Source organism: Medicago sativa, chromosome 2 (genome assembly GCF_051527215.1).
Source record: "Medicago sativa cultivar Bolivia chromosome 2, Bolivia_mono, whole genome shotgun sequence".
NCBI classification, from domain to species: Eukaryota; Viridiplantae; Streptophyta; class Magnoliopsida; order Fabales; family Fabaceae; genus Medicago; species Medicago sativa.
The window spans coordinates 38,993,891-39,018,124 of record NC_140750.1 but is presented as its reverse complement, the minus strand read 5'-3'; the positions used below and the strand labels follow the sequence as shown (position 1 = coordinate 39,018,124).

Below are 24,234 nucleotides of genomic sequence, written 5' to 3'. Positions count from 1 at the left end.
TCGATGTTGATACTCCGCGCGGACAAGACCCTATAATGGAGGCTATGAGAAGACAGTTAAAAGAGTTAGCTGGAGAGCTCCATGAGGTCAAAGCTAGCCGCGGGAACGGTGTTTCTGCTAAGGCTCGTGATCTATGCGTGGTATCCCGATTTGAGGTTCCTAAGAAGTTCAAAGTGCCAGATTTTGACAAATACAATGGAACTTCTTGTCCACATAGCCATGTCATTCGGTACGTCCGAAAGATGGCCAACTACGCAGATAATGATGCTCTGATGATCCACTGCTTCTAGGATAACTTGATGGAAGATGCGGCAGATTGGTACACTGGTTTAAGCAAAGACAATATCCATACTTTTGAGGAACTCGCTGCTGCTTTTGAAAATCACTATGAGTTTAACACTCGCTTGAAGCCGAATAGGGATTCTCTTAAGTCTTTGTCTCAGAAGTCAGATGAAACCTTCCGTGAATATGCACAGAGATGGAGAGGGGCAGCTTCCCGTGTTTCTCCTCGGCTTGATGAGGAAGAACTAACACAGACATTCCTGAAAACTTTGAAGAAGGAATATGTTGAAAGAATGATAGTCTCTGCTCCGAATAATTTCTCCGACATGGTTACTCGTATAGAGGAGGCTGTCAGAGAAGGTATCATTGTTCTTGAAAAGGGGGAATCTTCAGCCAGTGCAACTAAGAAGTATGGTAATGGCCACCATAAGAAGAAAGATTCCGAAGTAGGGATGGTATCTGGTAACCAGTCTACAGCTGCTGCTCAGTTACCCCTGCCCTACCAATATATGCAATCCCCTGCCACCAGGTCAACCACCAGTGCCCGTTAACGCCATTGCTCAGCAGGTACAACAGCAGCCTCCTGCTCAACAGCAACAGCAGTAACAACAGGGTCCTCGGCCCAAGACTTATTTCCCACCAATACCGATGCGGTATGCTGATCTGCTCCCAACTCTACTCGCTAAGGGCCACTGCGTCACCAGACCAGGCAAGCCTCCGCCTACGCCATTGCCTCCCAGGTTCTTGCAGGATCTTACTTGTGATTTCCATCAAGGCGCTCAGGGCCACGATGTTGAGGGTTGCTATGCTCTGAAATATGTGGTAAAAGATCTGATAGACAGAGGACAGTTGACTTTTGAAAATAGTGTTCCTCATGTTCTTGACAATCCACTTCCAAATCATGCTGCCGTTAACATGATCGAGACTTTCGAAAGAGTTCGTGTTCCTCGAGAAGATCTCACTCTAGATGTCCGTAATGTCGCTACTCCTTTGGTACCGCTACATGTCAAACTTTGCCAGGCTGCCTTGTTCAATCACGACCATGCTTCCTGTTCAGAATGTCTTCAAAATCCTATGAGTTGTTGTGTGGTATAAGGTGATATACAAAGCCTAATGGATGGCCAACATTTGATTGTCAGTGATGTTTGTGTGATTGTGCCAGTGTTTCATGATTCTCTGGCTGAAAGTACATCTCAGACAAGGAATGTTGAACCTTTGGTGATCAGGCTACCTGGCCCAGTAAATTATGCTTCTACTAAGGCAATCCCTTACAAGTACGATGCAACTATGATTGAGAATGGGGTGGAAGTACCTCTGGTATCCCCAGCTACGGTTGATAACGTCGCCGGAGAAATTACAGCTTTGAGAAGCGGAAAAGTCCGTCCACCCTTGTTCCAAAAGAAGGTGGTTACACCTGTTGCTACAATAACTCACCAGTTGCTCCTCCTATTGACAAGAACGCCGGTCCCTTGGGTCAGTCTATTGAAGAGTCTAATCTGGACGAAATTCTGAGGCTTATCAAAAAGAGCGATTATAAGATTGTAGACCAGCTGCTGCAAACTCCGTCAAAAATATCCATCTTGTCTCTGCTCCTAAGCTCAGAAGCTCACAGGAAAGTGTTAATGAAGGTGTTGGAACATGCTTATGTTGATCATGAAGTCTCCGTGGATCAGTTCAATGGAATAGTGGGTAACATTACTGCTTGCAACAACTTGGGGTTTGGTGACGCTGAGCTCCCCGAAGCAGGGAAACACCACAACTTAGCTTTGCATATCTCAGTACACTGTAAGTCTGACATGATATCCAATGTGTTGGTGGACACTGGATCATCCCTAAACGTAATGCCTGAATCTACACTGAGACAGTTGAGTCATCATGGACTCTCTCTAAGGGGAAGTAGCTATTTGGTTAAGGCTTTCGATGGATCTCGTAAGGATGTTCTTGGAGAGGTAGATCTACCAATTACCATTGGTCCTGAGACATTTCAGATCACTTTCCAGGTCATGGACATCAATGCTTCTTACAGTTGTCTCCTCGGAAGACCGTGGATTCATGATGCTGGGGCAGTAACTTCTACTCTGCACCAGAAACTCAGGTTTGTGAGGAATGGTAAGCTTGTCACTGTACATGGTGAAGAAGCGTATCTGGTTAGCCAAGTGTCATCTTTCTCTTGTGTTGAAGCAGGGTCCGCTGAAGGGACGTCATTTCAAGGCTTGACTGTTGAAGGTGCAGAACCCCGGAGAGCCAGTGCTAGTATGGCTTCATTGAAAGACGCCCAGAAAGCTGTTCAAGAAGGGCAAGCTGCTGGCTGGGGCAAAGTGATACAGATTTTGGAGAACAAGCGCAAAGAGGGCATTGGGTTCTCCCCAACCTCAGGCGTATTAACAGGAACTTTCTATAGTGTTGGGTTCATCAATGCTATTGCTGAAGATGCTGCTGAAAGTAGTTATGTGCCTACGTTTGTTGTACCAGGAGGCACTGTGAGAAATTGGGAGGCCAGTGATGTTCCTTTAGTCATGCATGCTTCCATGTAATGTGTCTCGTTGCTCATGTTCTTCTTTGTTTTCAAAATAACAATCCTTTCGCTCTGCCCAAGGCGAAAGTGATATCCTTGTAAGGGCATGTTTGTTTCGGCATTGCCGTTATCAATAAAATTTGTCGTCTTTTCCGCGACTCTTTGTTTTTGTACTTTTTAGTGCTTTTTTCTTGGAAATAATGGTAATGCCAGAAAAAACCAAAACATCTGTATTTTCTTATTAATTTCAAAAATCTGCATGAAAAACATTTTTTCTAAAATCATCCCAATCATATTATGCAGATTGAACCATAACAAACCCGTTGAACACAGTGACCCTATGGTTCCTCCAAATTTTGAATTCCCCGTATACGAAGCTGAAGATGAGGAGGATGATGAAGAGATATCGTATGAGATCACTCGACTGCTTGAGCAAGAAAGAAGAGCCATTCAGCCTCACCAGGAAGAGATTGAGCTCATCAACCTGGGTACTGAAGAGAACAAGCGAGAGATCAAAATCGGTGCTGCACTTGAGCCAGAAGTGACAAAGAAGATTACTCAACTTCTCTATGATTATCCAGATGTCTTTGCATGGTCCTATGAAGATATGCCGGGTCTAGATCCCAAGATTGTGGAACATCGGATACCGACAAGACCTGAATGTCCTCCTGTCAAACAGAAATTGAGAAGGTCTCGTCCAGACATGGCTCTTAAGATCAAGGCTGAGGTGCAGAAACAAATTGATGCGGGTTTCCTCATGACAACTGAATATCCTGAGTGGATTGCCAACATTGTACCAGTACCGAAGAAAGATGGGAAAGTTTGAATGTGTGTTGATTACAGAGATCTGAACAAATCCAGTCCAAAAGATAACTTCCCATTACCTCATATTGATGTGCTTGTTGACAGTACTGCTCAGTCTAAAGTGTTCTCTTTTATGGATGGTTTCTCTGGCTATAACCAGATACGAATGTCACCTGAAGATAGAGAAAAGACGACCTTCATCACTCCATGGGGAACATTCTGTTATAAGGTGATGCCGTTCGGCTTGATAAATGCTGGTGCAACGTATCAGAGGGGCATGACAACTCTGTTTCATGATATGATTCACAAAGAGATTGAAGTATATGTTGATGATATGATCGTGAAATCAAGTGATGAAGAGCAACATGTTGTGTATTTGAAAAAGATGTTTGAAAGATTGAGAAAGTACAAGCTGCGGTTGAATCCCAACAAATGCACATTTGGTGTAAGATCTGGAAAGTTGCTAGGCTTCATTGTCAGTCAAAGAGGCATTGAAGTTGATCCTGACAAAGTCCGAGCCATCAGAGAGATGCCGGCCCCTCAAACTGAAAAGCAAGTCAGAGGTTTCCTCGGACGCCTAAATTACATTTCAAGATTTATATCTCACATGACCACTACCTGTGGACCAATTTTCAAATTACTCAGAAAGAATCAGCCTGTTGTATGGAATAATGAATGCCAGGAAGCTTTTGATAGCATTAAAGAATACTTGTTGGAACCACCTATCCTTGTCCCGCCAATGGAAGGAAGGCCTTTGATTCTGTACCTGTCAGTGTTAGATGATTCCGTGGGTTGTGTTCTCGGTCAACAAGATGAGACTGGAAAGAAAGAACATGCTATCTACTATCTGAGCAAGAAATTCATCGACTGTGAGACTCGGTATACAATGCTTGAAAAGACTTGTTGTGCTTTAGCTTGGGCTGCCAAACGCCTGCGTCATTATATGGTGAATCACACAACTTGGTTGATATCCCGAATGGATCCAATCAAGTACATCTTTGAAAAGCCTGCTGTTACTGGAAAGATTGCACGTTGGCAAATGTTGTTGTCTGAATATGATATTGTGTACAAAGCTTAGAAGGCAATCAAAGGAAGTATCCTTGCCGAGCATCTTGCTTGTCAACCTCTTGATGATTACCAGCCAATTAAGTTTGATTTCCCTGATGAAGAGATTATGTATCTGAAAGCAAAGGACTGTGAAGAGCCACTGATCAATGAAGGGCCGGATCCCAATAGCAAATGGGGATTGGTATTTGATGGTGCTGTCAATGCTTATGGTAAAGGGATTGGAGCCATTATTGTAACTCCGCAGGGGCACTACATTCCTTTCACTGGACGAATAACTTTTGAATGCACGAACAACATGGCTGAATATGAAGCATGCATCTTAGGCGTTGAAGAAGCCATTGACCTGAGAATTAAGCACCTTGACATCTATGGAGATTCTGCACTTGTTATTAATCAGATAAAAGGTGAATGGGAGACTCATCATGAGAAGCTGATCCCTTACCGTGACTATGCAAGACGTCTGTTGACATACTTTACGAAGGTTGAGTTGCACCATATCCCTCGGGATGAAAACCAGATGGCTGATGCTCTTGCTACTTTGTCTTCCATGTTTTGTGTGAATCACTGGAATGATGTGCCCGTAATCAAGGTGCAACGTCTCAACAGACCCGCTCATGTGTTTGTTATTGAAAACATGCCAGATCAAGCTGATGAAGATGTGAATGATGGAAAACCTTGGTATTATAACATCAAACAGTTCTTGCAGAATCATGAATATCCACCTGGTGCTTCCAACAGGGATAAAAAGACCTTGAGAAGATGGGCTAGTAAATTCCTTCTGGACGGAGAAATCCTATACAAGAGGAACTATGACATGGTCTTGTTGAGATGTGTTGATAAACAGGAAGCTGAGAAATTGATGCATGATGTACATGATGGTACTTTTGGGACCCATGCTACAGGTCACATCTTGTCGAGAAAGCTGTTAAGAGCCGGCTATTACTGGATAACTATGGAGCGTGACTGCTACAAACATGCCAAGAGATGCCACAAATGTCAAATCTATGCTGACAAGATTCATATGCCTCCACATGCCCTCAATGTTATTTCTTCCCCATGGCCTTTCTCTATGTGGGGCACTGACATGATCGGAAGAATTGAACCAAAGGCTTCTAATGGACATCGTTTCATTCTAGTGCCAATTGACTATTTCACCAAGTGGGTTGAAGCTGCTTCCTATGCAAGTATAACCAAGCAAGTGGTAGTGAAGTTGATCAAGAATAACACCATCTATCGATATGGTGTTCCCAACAAGATCATCACTGACAATGGTTCCAATCTAAACAATAGCATGATGCAAGCCTTATGTGAAGAATTCAAGATCGAACATCACAACTCTTCTCCTTATAGACCTCAGATGAATGGTGCAGTTGAGGCCGCTAACAAGAACATCAAGAAGATTGTTCAGAAGATGGTCACTACTTACAAAGACTGGCACGAAATGCTACCTTTTGCCTTGCATGGTTACCGTACTACAGTGCGCAGTTCAACTGGGGCAACACCCTTTTCTTTGGTATATGGTATGGAAGCAGTTCTCCCTCTGGAAGTGGAGATTCCATCTCTTCGAGTGATTATGGAAGCAAAATTAACTGAGGCTGAATGGTGTGAAAGTCGGTATGATCAGTTGAACTTGATTGAAGAGAAACGTATGGATGCTATGGCTCACGGACAGTTGTATCAAGTGCGAATGAAGAATGCTTTTGACAAGAAAGTCCGACCTCGAGAATTCAAGGAAGGCGAACTTGTATTGAAAAGGAGGATAAATCAGCAACCCGACCCAAGGGGCAAGTGGACACCTAACTATGAAGGTCCTTATGTTGTCAAGAAAGCTTTCTCTGGCGGTGCTTTGATCCTTACACACATGGATGGTGTTGAACTTCCGAATCCTGTAAATGCCGATATAGTCAAGAAATACTTTGTCTAAAAAGAAAAGAACAGCGTGGTAGGTCAAAAACCCGAAAGGGCAGCCTAGGCAAAAATGCGCTTCCCGGTGGATCGAAAACCCGAAAGGGCGATCCAGGCAAAAGTTAGGGACAAAAAAAATGAATATGGAAAAGCTCGCTGAGATTGTACGCAACTCAGGCAAGAATGAGCGTCTCGATGAGCCGAAAACCCGAAAGGGCGGTTCATGCAAAAATGAGATTGATAATAAAAGACAAGTAACTATATCTGGCAAATCACCATCACCCCTTGGGGCATCTGCAGCTGTCAATGATCGTCCTCATCAGAAGCTTCTGTACCTGTAAATTCAAAATTTCTATGAAATGTAGCGGTCATCGTGTTCAATGTACCACCAACCAATAAAATTACCATTTTCCAAGCTTTGTAAATCCGTGAAGTCGTGCCTTTGGCTGACTCTCACTCTTCTACATCAATTTGAGCCTGTGCTATTGTTTGAAACTCTATTTTTCTTTCTACTTTCAATGCTATATACAAAATATTTTATTTCTATTTGATAATGTCAATGTCTGAAACAAACATTTTTGAAAATTGAAAAATCTTTTTGTCTATTTTGAAAGCAAACCTGAGCAATAGGGTACATTCCAAGTGAAACATGCATGAATAAATGTGTATCAATGTCTATTCCAATACGTGTTACAAGCAGATTGTTCCCCAGGATGATCTGTGGTCAATAGCAAGAATGAAAAAACAGAATGAAAATTTGGGAAAAAGCAAATGAAAAGCTCGCTAAGTTGAAAACCCGAAAGGGCGACTTAGGCAAAAATGAGCACCCCGCTGATTGACAACCTATGAAGGCAATTCAGGCAAAAATGGGGCAATGAAAAGAATTTATTCCCGGTGAATCGAAAACCCAAAAGGGCGGTTCAGGCAAAAATGGGATTGAAGAATAAAAAATGAAGGAATGAAAGAATGAAAAGCATTGACCACAGATGCGAACATCCGATGTTTACCCAGCACTGACACGCCTAACAACGGCGACCTGTATCAAAGAATCTTCCAAAGTCCCTCTTCTACAAGTTTGCACGTTGGCTTGTATTTCTATTCCCAGTCAAGCGACAAGTTCGATCCAAAGAACAGCTTGTGCCCATCTCTTGTTTGTATTTCATGGTCAAGTGGCAAGTTCGATCCAAAGAACAACTTGTACCTATCTTTTATCCCCTGGTTTGTCTACCCTGTCAATATCTACCTAGATCCCCAGTAATATGACATGCTTTGTACACTCCAGTTGTTTGTCTTGCATTCATAATCGAAATGTTGCATGGCATTCCTATTTTGAAAATGTGAGAAGCGTATTTTTATGTCCAAAAACAGTGCAAATGTTAATATTTAATTATCTTCGTCCCGTCAAATCAAAGACTTCGTCTCTTGACTCTCCGGACAAAGAAACTTAAATAGGGGCAGCTGTTATACCCTAATTTTGGACCTAAAAATACTTATTCAAAATATTTCCTCTATCTTGAATATATGTCTATTCCTTTTGAAGAATTGCCAATTTACTATTGTTTACACTGACATTTTACTCTGCTTCCTCTCCCTATTTAGCTTTGAAAAATCTTTTCAACTGTGTATTTGTCTATGTTTCCTTGCATTTCCAGTCATCCAAAGACATTCTTCTTGCATATTCATGTCATTTGAATTTGTCTCTGATCAATTGCATATTTCTCTGCATTTTATTCCAATGTCATTTGCAAAAATTCATGAAGAAGGGCATTTTAGTCATTTCTTGCATTCAAACTCATTTTAGTCCTTGAAAATTGTTTAAGTCTTTTCAATTTGGTTGTATAAATCTTTATTTCAATTCCATGTCAAAACCCATTCCAAAAATTACATCTGAGTCATTTTGAGTCAGTTTAGCCCCTAGGGGGCATTTTAGTCATTTCCTGTGTTAAAACTCTGTTTAATCCCTAAAAAACTTGTCTCTGAGTCTTTTCATTTAGTTTGTATAAACTCTTGCTTTAATTCCCTGTTAAAAAACCATTTTAAAATTGCATCTGAGTCATTTTGAGTCGTTTTAGTCCCTAGGGGCATTTTGGTCATTTCACACGAAATTTTGACAGAGAGAGGTTACTTTAAAGTACCTCATTTATGTAGTTGGTTCATTTTAGTCCGTTTTGTTATTTTTAATCGTTTCACTTTACGTTATTTTCCATTTACCAATTTTAATTCAATTTTATTTTAATTTTCATTTTTAGTCCCAAAATTTCTAATAATTGCATTTTTAGTCCTTTTTCCATAATTGCAGTTTAGTCCACAAGTTTCAGTTAATTGCAGAACAGTCCCTACTAGTGTCAAGTTCTTTTTTAGTCTATTTTTTTAATTGCAGATTGGTCCCTTAATTTCAAAGAATTGCAAAAAGGTCCTCAAGTCTTTTTTAAGCCAAGGCCGAGTTTGTTAAAGTCCAATCCAGGTGTCAACGTCCCATTGACTATCAGATACACATGTCAAGCTATAAAAGGAGCCAACTCATCAATTGCACAGAAACAGAACCATTCAACGCAAGCCACATCACAAACGCCAATTCCAATTCTCTCTCCAGAAAACAGAATCAATCACAGAAAATTGCAAGAACACGATGAAGCTCATGAAGAACTTCATCCCCAAACCGAAACCCTAATTGTCCAGAATCAAAATCCACATCAATTCACCACAAATCCACACCAATTTCATCACAAGAAAACTCAATTCAACAAATATTGTACAAAATCAGTTCGAATTTACAAAAAAACTCTCAGAGATTCTCAGAAGAATCATCATCATTGAGTTTTCACCTTCGCAATTCAAACGTAGATTCATCACCAACGATGACGAATCCAACGTGATCACGAAGGATTTGGTGAGAAGAGAAGAAGAAAGATTGAATTCGAAGTTGAACCAGAGAAGAAGAGGAACGTGTTCATCTATTCGTTCTTAGTTCGAAACGACAAAGAAACACTCACCAGAAGATCAGAGAATAGATTCAAGAAGTTTCCTGCATCTTATCCTTCGAATCTCCGAATTGAGCAACAGGTGAACACATAAACTTTCTCGTCTTTCTTTCAAAAACCTCAACGAAGGTGTAGGTGTGTTACAAATCCACAGATCGATGTAGATCGGAAGCTTTCACGAAGCTTCTTTCAAAAAGTTTCAGAAAACATAAAAAAATTTCAAAACCGTAAAGATTAAGTTCCGATCTACATAGATCTAGGCTTCTTTTGTGATTTCTGGTATTGGATTCATGCTTAGAATGAAAAATAAACGGTGAAAAGCTTTAGATCGTAGAGTTTTTGGTGAGTTTGAGTGACGGTTAGGTTTCCGGCATCGGAATCTTCACCGGCGGCGGTGAAACCCCCCGGAGAAGACGACCAGAAGTCAAGAGAGAGGTGAGAGCTTCTCTCACAAGATTTGAGAGAAGAGAGAGAAGTGAATGTAAAAATGAAGTGAACCGGCAGGCTTGGGGTTATATAGACCCCTGAACCGGACCGGTTCAACCTCGGTTCATCTCTGCTTGGTTCTCAGCCGTCAGATCTAGGGTTTTAGGAACTGGATCAATCCAACGTCCCTGATACGTTTGGATGATCCAGGATCCACTTTCCCTTGGGCCTGGGCTCTTGTTTTTGCGCAGACTTTATATTCTTATGTTTTTCTTGCTATTTCTATACTGCCTAATACTTTTTACACCTCTGTCTCATTAAAAAACCCTTAAAAATGCTTAAAGATTGCTCAAATCATTTTCTTGATATTTTTTGATGAATCTTGATGTATTTATATGTTAAGTATTCATCAAAAATGAGGAAATATTTTGTTCTTTTGTTGATTCATTTCTTTTCCATTTCTTGTCAAAAATCTTGTTAAAATTTCTAAAATCTTGTGAATTCTCTTGCAATCATACTTGATGTTTAATCCTGGTCTTTCATGATATCTTGACATATAAAAATGGACAAAAACAATATTGTGTTGTGTGTTGCTTTATTCCTTGAATTTTATGATTAGAACTTGTGAAAATATGCTTAATTTTGATTCCAATTTTTAGTGTATGCTTGTGAGTTGGGATGTGTGGATTGTGGATTGATTTGTCACTGTTTGGATGTGTTTCTTGCTGTATGTGAATATGTGTGGCTAATTACTTGCTTTACAAGGCAACTTAATGTTTGTTTGTGAAATTAAAGTGTCAAATATACCTAAAACATGTCATGGTTCTTGACTTGAATGTGTTCTTATGATCCTCACATCACTAATTGTAATAAAACCCTTTTAGAAAATTGTCATGATGTGAGGATTATAAGTCATATACTTGCCTTGATGTTATGGTAAATTTTAGGTATACTTTGTTACTTTTAGGTTAAGAGTCTTATTACTTTTTGTCAAGCTTTTTTAGTGTTTCTTTTGCTTATAATTTCTAGTCTATTATGTCTTATGCTACTAACCATTTCATTTCATGTTTCATGCATTCCATAAGCATCTCATCCCCCATCTTATATTCTTGGTCTTTATTTTCTTACACTTTAGAATTCATGCAAAAGTTAGAATGAAAAACCTAGGAATTCATGTAATTTACTTTACGCAATTTAATTTCTTGCAAGACCATATCATGTACTTAGGCAAATGATGTAAAGGACAATGGACTCTAATGATGTACACCGACACAAGCACCGACACATGCACACACATCACATGGATACTTTAGATGTATGCTTAGGGAATGTATGCTTTAGATGTATGTTTAGGAACCTTGACACTTAGGCAAATTCTCTTTTCCAAACAAATATAAGCAACATCACTCAAATGATTTTCTAAATAAACCTTGGGATCAAAATCCCATTATATTTTCCTCTTCTTTTCTTAAACAAAAATCTTAATGAATTCTAAATCATACTTAGACCTTTTTGCAAAATAACTAATTCCACCTCACTCTTTTCACAATCTCATGCCCTTGAGGCCTCTTTCTATTCTTCAAAATCCCATTTTCAAACTTAAAATCAACCAACAAAAACATTTTTGGAAGAGAACTACGATGGATTTGATCCCTTAAAAGGGTACGTAGGCAAGGAAACAGTATTCCTTCAATTCAATTAAAATTCAAACATCTTCTTCTCACTCCAATTCTTCACTTAGTAAACTCTTAGGTGTAAATATCAACTTTTCAAATAGCATTTAAAAATAAAGCGCGCGCGTAGAAAGTAAAGACGGTTCCTATAGGATACTATAGTCGTTATGGGTGCCTAACACCTTCCCGTAACGAAAACAACTCCCGGACCTCGTTTCTCAAGGGTTTTGCTTATTTTTTCCCTTCCCAAGAAAAAATAAGATATCAAAGGTTAAAAAGGTTCAAACATGATCAATGTTTGACACCCGAAAAACCAAGATAAAACATAGGGCATAAGCCCTCAACTTTAAATATGAATGACTAAGCATTCCAGGGCATGAGCCCTCAACTTTAAATGATGAATGACTAAGCATTCCAGGGCATGAGCCCTCAACTTTATATATGAATGACTAAGCATTCCAAGGCATGAGCCCTCAACTTTAAATGATGAAGCATGGACTCAACAACAACGACCAACAACTTCAACGACATCAACAAACAACTTGCAACTTTAACGACATTGACGACAACAACGACAATGACAACAACAACGACTTTGCATCATAATATCATAATTCATCAGTCATAAACAGCATCATCTAACATCGTATTCACAACAACAATTCATCAATTATGAACAACATCATGAAAAAACATATTCATCAACATATACACTCATATAATAATTCATCAATCAAAGATATTCACGTCAAACCAAGTTAAATTCATCACAATTCAATCTTAATCAATCACATAAGCATAAACATAGGCCTCTTATAAAGTATCAAGAATTAGTTCAATGTTCCACTAAGGTTCACTTGAGAAAATCCTAAGTTCGTCTCATAATTACGTAATTCAATGTAAAATATGTTCCGGCAAAAATATGAATCAAGACAGAAAAATAACTCATCAACTTAAACTCAAACACCTCATGTTCAATCGCCAAAACATAGTTTATTTCACGTGATCACTAAAAACGACATTTTAGCTCAAAAACCCGTTTTCTCCGATTCAATTTCACCCAAAACATTTCTCAAACATTCAAATTCCCAAATCCATAAATACATACGCAATTATTCACTTAAAAGACTTCATTAAACCCAATATTAATTTTGAGAAAGTTTCACGGTTCATATAAAAAGTTGTGCTGAAATTCCATAAAAATTCACCATGACCTACGTGCAGTAATTTGACCATAACTCAAGTTCTATAAATCCTTTTGAAGTCAAACCAACAGCATTAGAAAGCTAACATCCATACCTACAACTCTCATGTTTACACCTAAGACCAATTCTGCACCGACCAATACCAGTTTTCATTTCCAATTCGGAAGACCAATTCTGCACCGATCAATACCAGTTTTCATTTCCAATTCGGAAAAAGTTGTGCTGAAGTTCATAAAAATTCACTGTGACCTACGTTCAGTAATTTGACCATAACTCAAGTTATATAAATACTTTTGAAGTCAAACCAACGACATTATAAATCTAACATCCATACCTACAACTTTCGTGATTATACCTAAGACCAATTCTGCACCGATCAATACCAGTTTTCATTTGAAATTCGGGGCAGAGATGAAAAAGTCAGAAAAAAAAGACATCTTATACTACTCAAAATTCACATTCATTTAAAATCATCACAATCAACAACAACAACTCAACATAAATCATACCCAATTTATGATACGACATTAACAACACCAATCATCAACAACCACAACTCATAATCATGAATCCAACCATAAATCAACAACAACATAACATAAATCATCATTTGACCATAATTCATGAAGTATCCAAATATATATACCAAGAGCATGCAATTTCATCATCAACGATTCATTTATCAACAAATTAACATACCCAAACATATCACTACAACTGGAGCACGAATTTCATAAATTAATTTGCAATTCAAAACCCTAATTTCTTTTCAAAACCCTAACTTCTCTAATCATCAAAAAAAAAAACAACAAACATGTTAAACCCTATTTCAGAATTATAAACCCATTATTAGAGAAGCTAGTCACACCCTTACCTTAGATTGATTGACAGCAAGGTTCTACAGACTTCTCCTTCTCTGACTCTTCTATTCTCTTTGTTTTCTCCCAAATCCTTGTTTTCACGTAAAAACTATTCTAACCTAATTTCTCCTCTTTTATATCACTAACCACTTCTCTTAATTCTACTCAAGCCCACTAAACTTCTTTAATTTCTAATTTAGCCCCCCAAGTCTACTTATTCTATTATTTAATCATATCATACTTATATATAATCTTTGTTAACATTGCTAATGACTTTGCAAACCCTAAACCTAAATGGTTTTGGCTCCAAAACAAGGGAGGCCGTTGGATCTCATCATTTGGCTAAGCATGCATCTCATCCTTTGATCTAATCTGAGTCAAACTTTCAAATTTGATGTATATTTCCTATGCATTTATCCAAGTTTTGACTCATTATCCTCCAATTCCCAAATTGACTCCACACTTATCGATGCCCACCTCTTTCTCCTTCATGTTTAACGTTCTTTTCTCTCCTCTCTCATTATTCCTTCTTTACGTTTTGGAATTCAAATTGCTTTTACTCAAAAAAATCTCTCCCCCCTTTGAGTTGTTCTCAGACATTGAAACAAGAATTCTCTCATGCTGCCATTCTCTCCGTCGTCGCAGCTCTCTCCTGTCGCCCTCTCTCTCTCCATCTCGAACATCAATTTTGTTTTATTCATTTGTTGTTCAGGTTTGTGGATATTGGGTTGTTTTCATCAATGAAATTGTGCTTCTTTATTGTTTAATCCCTGTAATTTTTAGACTGTTATATGCACTTTCACACAAAATCCACTAAACAATACATCACAAATGTTAAAGGAGTTTATAGTCAGTTGTGACAAACCTCCTTCCAAATAAATTTGTAATTTTCCATCCTATTTCGAACAAACGAAGCAAATTACAGTAGCGGCGTTCTTTTGTTTAATTTATATTGTTTAAGTTTACATTATTATTATTGCAAGTGCTGGTAGAAGTTATGGAAAGACAAAATTATGTAATTCAAACCTTGTGGTTTTTTTCGATAATGCAATGGTGCTTTTTTGTTCTTTAATCCCTGTAGCTTTTGAATTGTATGATGCACTTTCACATAATATCCTTAAATAATGTCTGCCATATGTTATAGAAATTCAATTATTATCAAATGAGGTTTTAGTCGAAATGGCCACGCAAAACATCAAATTATGTTTCCAAATTCACGTCCTAAAGTGTACAGACGAATAAAAATAGATAGGCGGCGTTGTTTTGATTAATCATCACAAAATTGCAGCAGCGGCGTTGTTTCGATAACTCTATATTGCTAAAAATTGCGGCAATGATATCAATGTTAGGGACCTGATAATTTTGTAACAACGTTTATCATAGATTGCTGCGTTTGCTGGAAATAAGTTGATTGTTGGTGTGTAGTGTTATTATATCCACTTACAATGAATATATTTTGTTGGCAATATCCAGAAATTAATCACAAACTCCGTAATAATACCAAATGCGGTATCAGTGTTGTTGCAGCTATTCACACTTTTTTTAAGTTTTGGATTGCGGCGTTATCATCGCTAACCATTCAGCAATATGATAATATCATCAGGTTTATTACGGTGTTCATCAATTTCTCTATTCATGTTAAATAACATTGAAACTTCATGTCTATTGGTGTTACAGATGAGATATATGATTAGCAGTAAGTGTCATTTATTTGAATTTGATTGCATTATGAATGAGATTCGGAGAGTGCTTTCTCATGTTATGTTACATGATTTTTGAGCCATTGTTTGGACGTGTCTGTCCAGCTTCAAAGTCAGGTCATTAATTTACATTTGTTGTTACCGAAAGAGTATTAATGTCTATTAATGCAGTCATTCCTTTGTTTACATACCCTTTGAAGGCTCAGACTTACACATTTGTTCTATGTGCAACAAAACTTATTGTTACTTCTAATTATTAGTCAAGAGGCATCAAAGCTTGCAAAATGGATGATGATGCTGCAGAGAATACTCGCAAAGCATTGCACAGTTTATCAGGTATATACTGATCTTTAGTTAAAACTCATTTTAAGGGAGTTGCATACTATGAAAAAGAAAATGTATTCAAGTTGTCTTTGTACTTCGATAATCATTCCAATTGCAGCTTATTTTTGACATTTAAATTATTACCAAATTATGTTTGCTTTTCATATTTATTTAGCAGAATTTGTTATACAGTATAAAATGGTTATATTGTTTCTTTCGTATGCTTCAATGTGTATAGTTCTTTGTCAATAATTTTCTTTACAATATTCCAAGTTTGAAAGAAAAAATCATGGAAGTTTACTTTTTTACAATCATTAATACATATTAGTTTGTCTTTTTGAATAGTCGAGCTTAGCATTTCACATTATAAACTTATGTTTTGCGCAAACTGACTTTCATTCCTCTTATGTTAGTTTTCTGTCTGCTTATATATCCTACGTATTTATATGTCGAAATATGTACCGGAAACTTAGCATTACGTGTTCACATGTTGCTGTATAAGATCATATTGTGTTTAATAAGAAAATAGATGTACGATGTGTAACTAATTTAAATGGCAGCATGTGTTGATTGGCGAAGAGCACATGATTAGAACGATCTTAATTTTAAATTAATTCGTTTGGAATGGCGTACTTTCACAGTCGAATTCAATCCTAAAGAGGTACTTATCTACTACAAAAAAGTAATTGTTTTCTTCCTTCGTGAACATATTGGAAAGTTATTTCTATCATTCATGTTAATTCCTCATGATTTTTTTATAGCCTACTTTGATGCTTCCAACACTTCTGGTGGATACCATTGGGCCTGCATTGAGGAGATCTGCAGTTTTGAATGATCCGTGTTATAATGAGATGGTCTGAAGATATTATTGACGGATGACAATGGGGCTTGTATAAACACCACTTCAAATGTAGTGTATAAAGAGATATTTCAAAATGTGTGACAAGAAATTGTATGCCCTAGAGGATTGTTTATGTTTAATTATTTTATTATTTATGTAATGAATCATTTCACTATATATTTAGCTTCTCCATTGTTAATGTCCCGGGCGGTAGCACGGGTAAAAGTACTAGTCATAATTATATCTAATCTTTGTTAACATTGCTAATGACTTTGCAAACCCTAAACCTAAATGGTTTTGGCTCCAAAACAAGGGAGGCCATTGGATCTCATCATTTGGCTAAGCATGCATCTCATCCTTTGATCTAATCTGAGTCAAACTTTCAAATTTGATGTATATTTCCTATGCACTTATCCAAGTTTTGACTCATTATCCTCCAATTCCCAAATTAACTCCACACTTATCGATGCCCACCTCTTTCTCCTTCATTTTTAACGTTCTCTTCTCTCCTCTCCCATTATTCCTTCTTTACGTTTTGGAATTCAGATTGCTTTTACTCAAAAAAAATCTCTTCCCCCTCTGAGTTGTTCGTCTTCCACCTCACTCTCAGACATTCAAACAAGAATTCTCTCCTGTCGTCGTTATCTCCGTCGCCGCTCTCTCTCTCTCCGTCTCGAACATCAATTTTGTTTTATTCCTTTGTTGTTCAGGTTTATGGATATTGGGTTGTTTTTCATCAATGAAATTGTGCTTTTTTATTGTTTAATCCCTGTAATTTTTAGAATGTTATATGCACTTTCACACAAAATCCACTAAACAATACATCACAGATGTTATATAAATGCACATACCGGTAAAGGAGTTTATAGTCAGTTATGACAAATGATCTCCTTCCAAATAAATTTGTAATTTTCCATCCTATTTCGAACAAACGAAGCAGATTACAGTAGCGGCGTTCTTTTGTTTAATTTATATTGTTTAAAATTGCGGCAATGAAACGAAGCAAATTACAATAGCGGAGTTCTTTTGTTTAATTTATATTGTTTGCGGCAATGATAACACAGTGTTAACGACCAAATTACTCTGTATTAGCGTTTTGTTGTTTGCACTCATTTTATCATGAAAATTGCAGCGTTGCCGCAATGTAGATCGCTATTTATGTTCCTATTACTATAACCCTTTATAGTTAATATATTATGTGAGCAATATCATATGCATCAGAAAAGGATTAATAACAACTGATATATCGTCGTTATTATTGTTTGCACTTATTTTACAATTTAAATTGCGGCGTTTACGCTACTAAAATAGCAGTATAATGCAATGCATCATATGAGGATGATGGTGAACATCTCTATTCATAATAACTTTGAAACATCAGGCCTATTGGTGTCATCCTTGAGATATGGAATTAAATGAGTACCAATTAATGCACATTGGCTAATGCTAAATGGTTTCACGTTGTGTGCTTTCCCGTGTTATTATAAACGTTTGCGTTGCCTTGGTTTGGACGTGTCTGTCCAGCTTACTATCATATCATTAATTGAAATTTTATGTTACCTAAGCAGCACTAATTTGTATTAATGCAGTTATTCCTCAGTTTACATACCCCTTTAATGCTCAGATTTTCAAAATTGTTCTATGATTCTATGTGCTCTAAAACCAAAAATGTGTTCCAATTCTCAGTCAACCCACATCAAAACTGCTCTGATGGATTATGACGTTGTAGAGAATACTCACAAGGCTTTGCACAGTTTATCCGGTAAGTATAAACGTAACGTAAAACTCAATTTTTGTGAGTTGCACACTATGGCATGCATACTGTCTATTCAAGCAGACATTGAATTTTATCAGTTAGATTGTAGCTTAGGTTTGTCATTTAAATTGTTAGCAGAAATTTTCTTTATGTTATTTATTTAGCAGAATCTGTTAGAAAGATTAAAGGATTTTTTTAGTTTCTTTTGTATTATTCAATGTGTATAGTAGCTTAGCATAGGGAAAAAACAGAAAATGATTTCTCAACCGAACTTGACGTCTTTCAAGAACATCATCTTTTTAATTTGTTTTGTAGGTTTCTTTTGGTTGCTGCTTGGTGTTGAGTGTAAAAGAGAAGAAATTATTAAAGAGCAGTTGAATCTGAATCAGGTTTATTAAATGACTATTTTCAACCTCAAATTTTTAAAATGGGGTGAAATTTCATTCAAATTTAGTTGGCGTTTTTTTTTCTTGAGTATTGAAATCTTGATGAGATAGCTAGGTAAAGTTAGTCCAAGAAAAAAATGCCGCTCATGTTATAGATTTTCTTTAAATTATGGGTTCTCTTGGTTTTCAAATTCACTGTCTCATTCCTCTCTATTTATATCTATCTCTATATAAAGACATGTTTGGTGATTTTTCTGCAGTTGTGTTGAATTTAGATGCAGATTGTAAAAGATGATGATTCTATATTATTCTTGGAATGATAGTAAACATTTATATCGTACTGTTTGGTGATTTTACAAATATATTAGTAAGACAACAATAAGGTTGTCTTTCCCCTCCTTTTCTTCTCATTCTTGGAATGATAGTAAACATTGCATCCTATATTATTTTCTCTTCGATTTAAATTTGTACATTGGCATGATATATTGATGATAGACGAATGATGATATATGGAAATGTTTAATGGAAGTTTTGCGTTTAACTATTTTATTCTTATCAGCTTTTATTGAATTAATCCATAATCTTATATTTCATTTCCTGTAATGTATTTGTTTTAGATATTGACTTTTCACAATTTCCATTAGACTGTTGATCTTTTCTAATAAAAGAATAAGCCAATAGTCTATTTATGCATTTCTACACTAATAGTGTACTCATTTGTATCGTACTAAATTCTATTACAACATAAAGAAGAAAACTCAAGTGGTTTTTGTTTAATGCGGGCATTGTAGCCATAGTTCGGCCTCTCTACTATTGCCGCAAAAGGAATGACCAAGAATATCTAAAACAACATAAGGAAGAAACTCATCTTAAGGATTTTTGTTTTCAATATCCTCTCTTATGTGTGCCTGACTTATTATTTTGCCATCTTAAATGACACTATTGCAAGCTCTCTATTGTTGCTATAAATTGAAGAATGGGATGGTTACAATAGAGGTTCCATTATCATTACATATTGAAGAATTGAATGAGAGTAATTGGCATGAGAAAATAAATTAATTGTAAAAATTTGACTTGACCCTTTGTGTGTATTAATAACAAGATTCATAAATTGACAAAAAGTAATTGTTTAACACTTATAAATAGAACCAAAAAAATAGAACAAGAAAGATTTATCGTTAAAAAATATTAGCTTCTAAATGTTTTCTTATCTATGTAATGGATCATACATATATTAGCTTCTTCATTGTTTATGACCCGGGCGGTAGCACGGGTAAAAGTTCTAGTTCTAATAAATAATAAAATAAAACCACTTAATAAAATATTGGCTACTAATATATATATATCAACACATAACAAAAATATCACTCATCAAATAAATCAATTAAATTATAAAAAGACTCTAAATTCAATCAAATAAATAAATAATAAAATAGGGCGTTACACAATGCACGTTAAATTTGATGACAAAGAGCCTGAAAATAAAACTCCAGAGCAAGATGAAAGTTTTGCAGATATACAGGTTCCTGAAGACACTCAAGAACCTGATCAGATTGTTGAATCTGAAGATAGTCCAGAAGCTGAACCAACTTCAGAAGCACAAGATGAAGTTGCTTCTGATGAAGCTCAAGATGGCTCTCAGCAAGCTAATCAATCCAAGAACACATTCAAATACAAATCTTCACATCCTGATGATCAAATCATTGGAAACAAAGAAAGTCCAAGAAGAACAAGATCATACTTCAGACAAGAAGAGTCTATGATAGGATTGTTATCAGTGATTGAACCTACTACAGTTGATGAAGCTCTTTCAGATGATGGACGGATACTAGCTATGCAAGAAGAGCTCAATCAGTTTCAAAGGAATGATGTGTGGGATCTAGTATCCAAACCTCAGCAGAAGAACATTATTGGAACAAAATAGGTATTCAGAAATAAGCTGAATGAACAAGGTGAAGTAGTCAGAAACAAAGCAAGACTTGTTGCTCAAGGCTACAATCAACAAGAAGGCATTGACTATACTGAAACATTTGCTCCAGTTTCAAGATTGGAAGCAATCAGGTTACTTCTATCCTATGCAGTTAATCATGGCATAATATTATATCAGATGGATGTAAAGAGTGCATTTCTCAATGGAGTAATTTCAGAAGAAGTGTTTGTCAAGCAACCTCCGGGTTTTGAGGATCTTAAGCATCCTAAACATGTTTATAAACTTAAGAAATCACTATATGACTTGAAACAAGCTCCAAGGGCTTGGTATGATAGACTAAGTAGTTTCTTAATTAAAAATGATTTTAAAAGAGGTCAGGTTGACACGACACTCTTCAGGAGGACTCTTGAGAAAGAAATTCTTGTTGTGCCGATATATGTTGATGATATAATATTTGGTTCTACTAATGCATCTCTTTGCAAGGAATTTTCTAAGTTAATGTAGGATGAATTTGAAATGAGCATGATGGGAGAGTTGAAGTTCTTCCTTGGAATTCAAATCAATCAAAGCAAAGATGGAGTATTTGTTCATCAAACAAAATATACCAAGGAGCTTCTGAAGAAGTTCAAGCTGGAAGATTGTAAAGTGATGAACACTCCAATGCATCCAACCTGCACCTTAAGCAAAGAAGATACAGGATTAACAGTAGATCAGAAGCTGTATAGAGGTATGATTGGTTCTTTGTTATACCTCACTGCATTTAGGCCAGATATTTTATCTAGTGTATGCTTGTGTGCAAGATTCCAATCAGATCCTAGAGAATCTCATTTAACTGATGTTAAGAGAATCTTCAGGTATTTGAAAGGAACAACTATTCTTGGACTCCTTTATAGGAAATCCTTAGATTATCAGTTGGTTGGATTTTGTGATGCTGACTATGCTGATGATAGGATTGAAAGAAAATCAACCAGTGGCAACTGCCAGTTTCTGGGTGATAATCTGATATCCTGGGCTAGCAAAAGACAAGCAACTATTGCTATGTCTACAGCAGAAGCAAAATACATCTCAGCTGCAAGTTGTTGTACACAACTGCTCTAGATGAAACATCAGTTGGAAAACTGTAACACCCTATTTATCTATTTAATTATTTTATTGGGTTTAGAGTCTAATTATATGATTTAATTGATTATGTGGTATGTTGTTATTTTGTTTAATGGCTTTATTTTATTATTTAGTAGAATATGATTAAAAATAGATTATTAGACTTGAAGGGCTGAATTAGAATTTAGAGGAGTTTAGTGGAATTTAGTAGAATTAAGAGAATTGGTTAAGGAAATAAGAATAGGGAAACTAAGAGTCAGAGAGTTTTTCACGTAAAATAAGTTTTTGGAAGAAAAGGGAGAAACCAAAAGAAGAGAAGAGCCAGAGAAGAGAAAGCTTGTAGAACCTTGTAATCAACCAATCTAAGGTAAGGGTGGGATTAACTTTCCCTAATTTTAGGTTGTATAATTCTGAAATTGAATTTAGCATGTTGTTGTTTGTGAATTTGTGAATTTGGGAATTAGGTTTTGAAGTCGTAATTGGTTTTAATAGACAAGAAAATCCATTGAATTGGTGTATAATTGATGTTCAGATTATAGAATAATCATAGATTAAGTTTCCTATCAAATTTGGGGTTTGGGTAGATGAAATTTGGGTGTTTGGGTGAAAAAAGGTGTAGAAATCGTAACAACAGGAGAAAACTCGCTACGAAGTTCGCTATTGGCGAAATCCTCTGTAATAATTTCGCTAATAGCCAGATTTTCGCAATCAGCGAAATTGCACAGTGACAACATTCTTTGTTTCGCGTTCTTGCGTCTTTTTCACACATTTCTGTTTTGAATTGACCTTTGGTGTTAACATGAAAGTTTTAGATAATTGTGTTAGCTTTCCAATGGTCTTGGTTTGGCTCAAAAATGATTTGTATATTTTGAGTTATGATGAAAATACTCCAAGTGGGTCTTAGTAAAAGTTTATGAAAATTCAGCATAACTATTTCTAAGTTAAATCAAAACTTATGGATTGTCTCCAAACGTCAAAGCTTGTGTACTATGAGTTCAATTAAGGTGTTTTAGAGTATTTAACCTATGTTGTTCTAACTTGGTTTGACGTGAATATCTTTGATCTATGAATTATGAAATTATGATGCGAAGTCGTTGTTGTTGTCGTTGCCGCTGTTGTCGCCAATGTCGTTAAAGTTGTAAGTTGTTGTCGATGTCGTTGAAGTTGTTGATTGTTGTTGCATTTGTTGCTGAGTCCATGCATAATCATTCATATAAAGTTGGGGGCTTGATGCACTGTTGAATGTATAATCATTCATATAAAGTTGGGGGCTTGATCCCCTGTTGAATGCTTGATCATTCATACCATGTTGAGAGCCTATGCTCTATAAGTTGAGAGCCCATGCTCTATAAGTTGGGGGCTTGATGTCATGATTGGTACCACATGCATAGTGCATTGTCAAGTTGATGTTGTTGTCGTTGCATTGTCGTTGGTGTCGAGTAGTCGGCGTAGTCGTCGAGTTGTCAAGTTGTTGAAATAATTAATGAGTTGTTATTGAGAAATTATGTGAAGCATTAACATTGTTTAATTGTTGTTGTTTATGTTGTTGAATTCTGTTGATGAATTATATGCTTATTATTGTTGAATGTGAATCTTACCCCTTATGTTTGAATGTTGCCTCTACGTGGGTAACGTGCAGATAACCAGGATTAGCTGCTGATGTGAGTTGACTCTCTCACGCGTCGTCTTGGGGTCGCTCTGATACATAACGGGATGGGGATATTCGCACTGTTTTCCATTTGTTACGTATTACTATGAATTATGTTGATGAACCATTTGTAATGGAATTTTCAAGAAGTTGTTTATGTTGAGGCCGTAGTGTCATTTTGTTGAATAATGAAATGTTTTTCCGCTGCGATGTAATTTGAATTATTGATAAAAGATGTTTAAATAAATAGTAATTTGACTCTATTTATCTCTTAAAGAAGTGGGATATCCTGTTTAAGTTGAATACTCTGATTTCTATGTATTATTTTACATGTTGGGAAAACAGAGTGTTACAATTGGTATCAGAGCAGGTCGATCAGTCCGGCCAAGTAGTTGAGTCTCGTAGTGTCGTAAGACAGTTGAAATACCGTCATTGTGTTATCCTGATTGTTGTTTGTTGTGTAGAGAACTAAGATGGCTGGAAGAAATGATGCTGCTATTGCTGCGTTACAAGTTGTAGCTCAAGCTGTGGGGCAACAGCCTAATGCTGGTGCTGGCGCTAATGACGGAGTTAGGATGTTGGAATCTTTTCTGATGAATCATCCACCTACTTTCAAGGGAAGGTATGATGCTGATGGAGCTCAGACGTGGCTCAAAGAAGTTGAAAGAATTTTCTGGGTCATGCAATGCAGTGAGGTTTAGATGGTGCACTTTGGTACGAACATGTTAGCGGAGGAAGTTGATGATTGGTGGGTGAGTGTTCAACCAATCCTAGAGAACGGAGGTGAAGTTGTTACCTGGGCTATGTTTAGGAGGGAGTTCCTGAACAT

At 36.7% G+C, this 24,234-nt stretch overlaps 3 long non-coding RNA genes and 1 pseudogene across 3 annotated transcripts; all 4 read left to right on the top strand.

Annotated features, from left to right (window-relative positions):
• Positions 1 to 15,766, top strand: part of LOC146946788 (uncharacterized) — a 48,108-nt pseudogene extending 32,342 nt beyond the window's left edge.
• A 34-nt stretch (positions 15,767 to 15,800) lies between these two features.
• Positions 15,801 to 16,783, top strand: LOC146946787 (uncharacterized). The gene is made up of 2 exons (XR_015028282.1): positions 15,801 to 16,404; positions 16,505 to 16,783. It is a non-coding gene; the product is annotated as an uncharacterized LOC146946787 (long non-coding RNA).
• Positions 16,784 to 17,052: 269 nt separating this feature from the next.
• On the top strand, positions 17,053 to 19,190 carry LOC146946786 (uncharacterized). The gene is made up of 3 exons (XR_015028281.1): positions 17,053 to 17,294; positions 18,271 to 18,346; positions 18,656 to 19,190. It is a non-coding gene; the product is annotated as an uncharacterized LOC146946786 (long non-coding RNA).
• Positions 19,191 to 22,024: 2,834 nt separating this feature from the next.
• Positions 22,025 to 23,652, top strand: LOC146946785 (uncharacterized). Its single transcript, XR_015028280.1, has 2 exons — positions 22,025 to 22,124; positions 23,397 to 23,652. It is a non-coding gene; the product is annotated as an uncharacterized LOC146946785 (long non-coding RNA).
• The last annotated feature ends 582 nt before the right edge of the window (positions 23,653 to 24,234 follow it).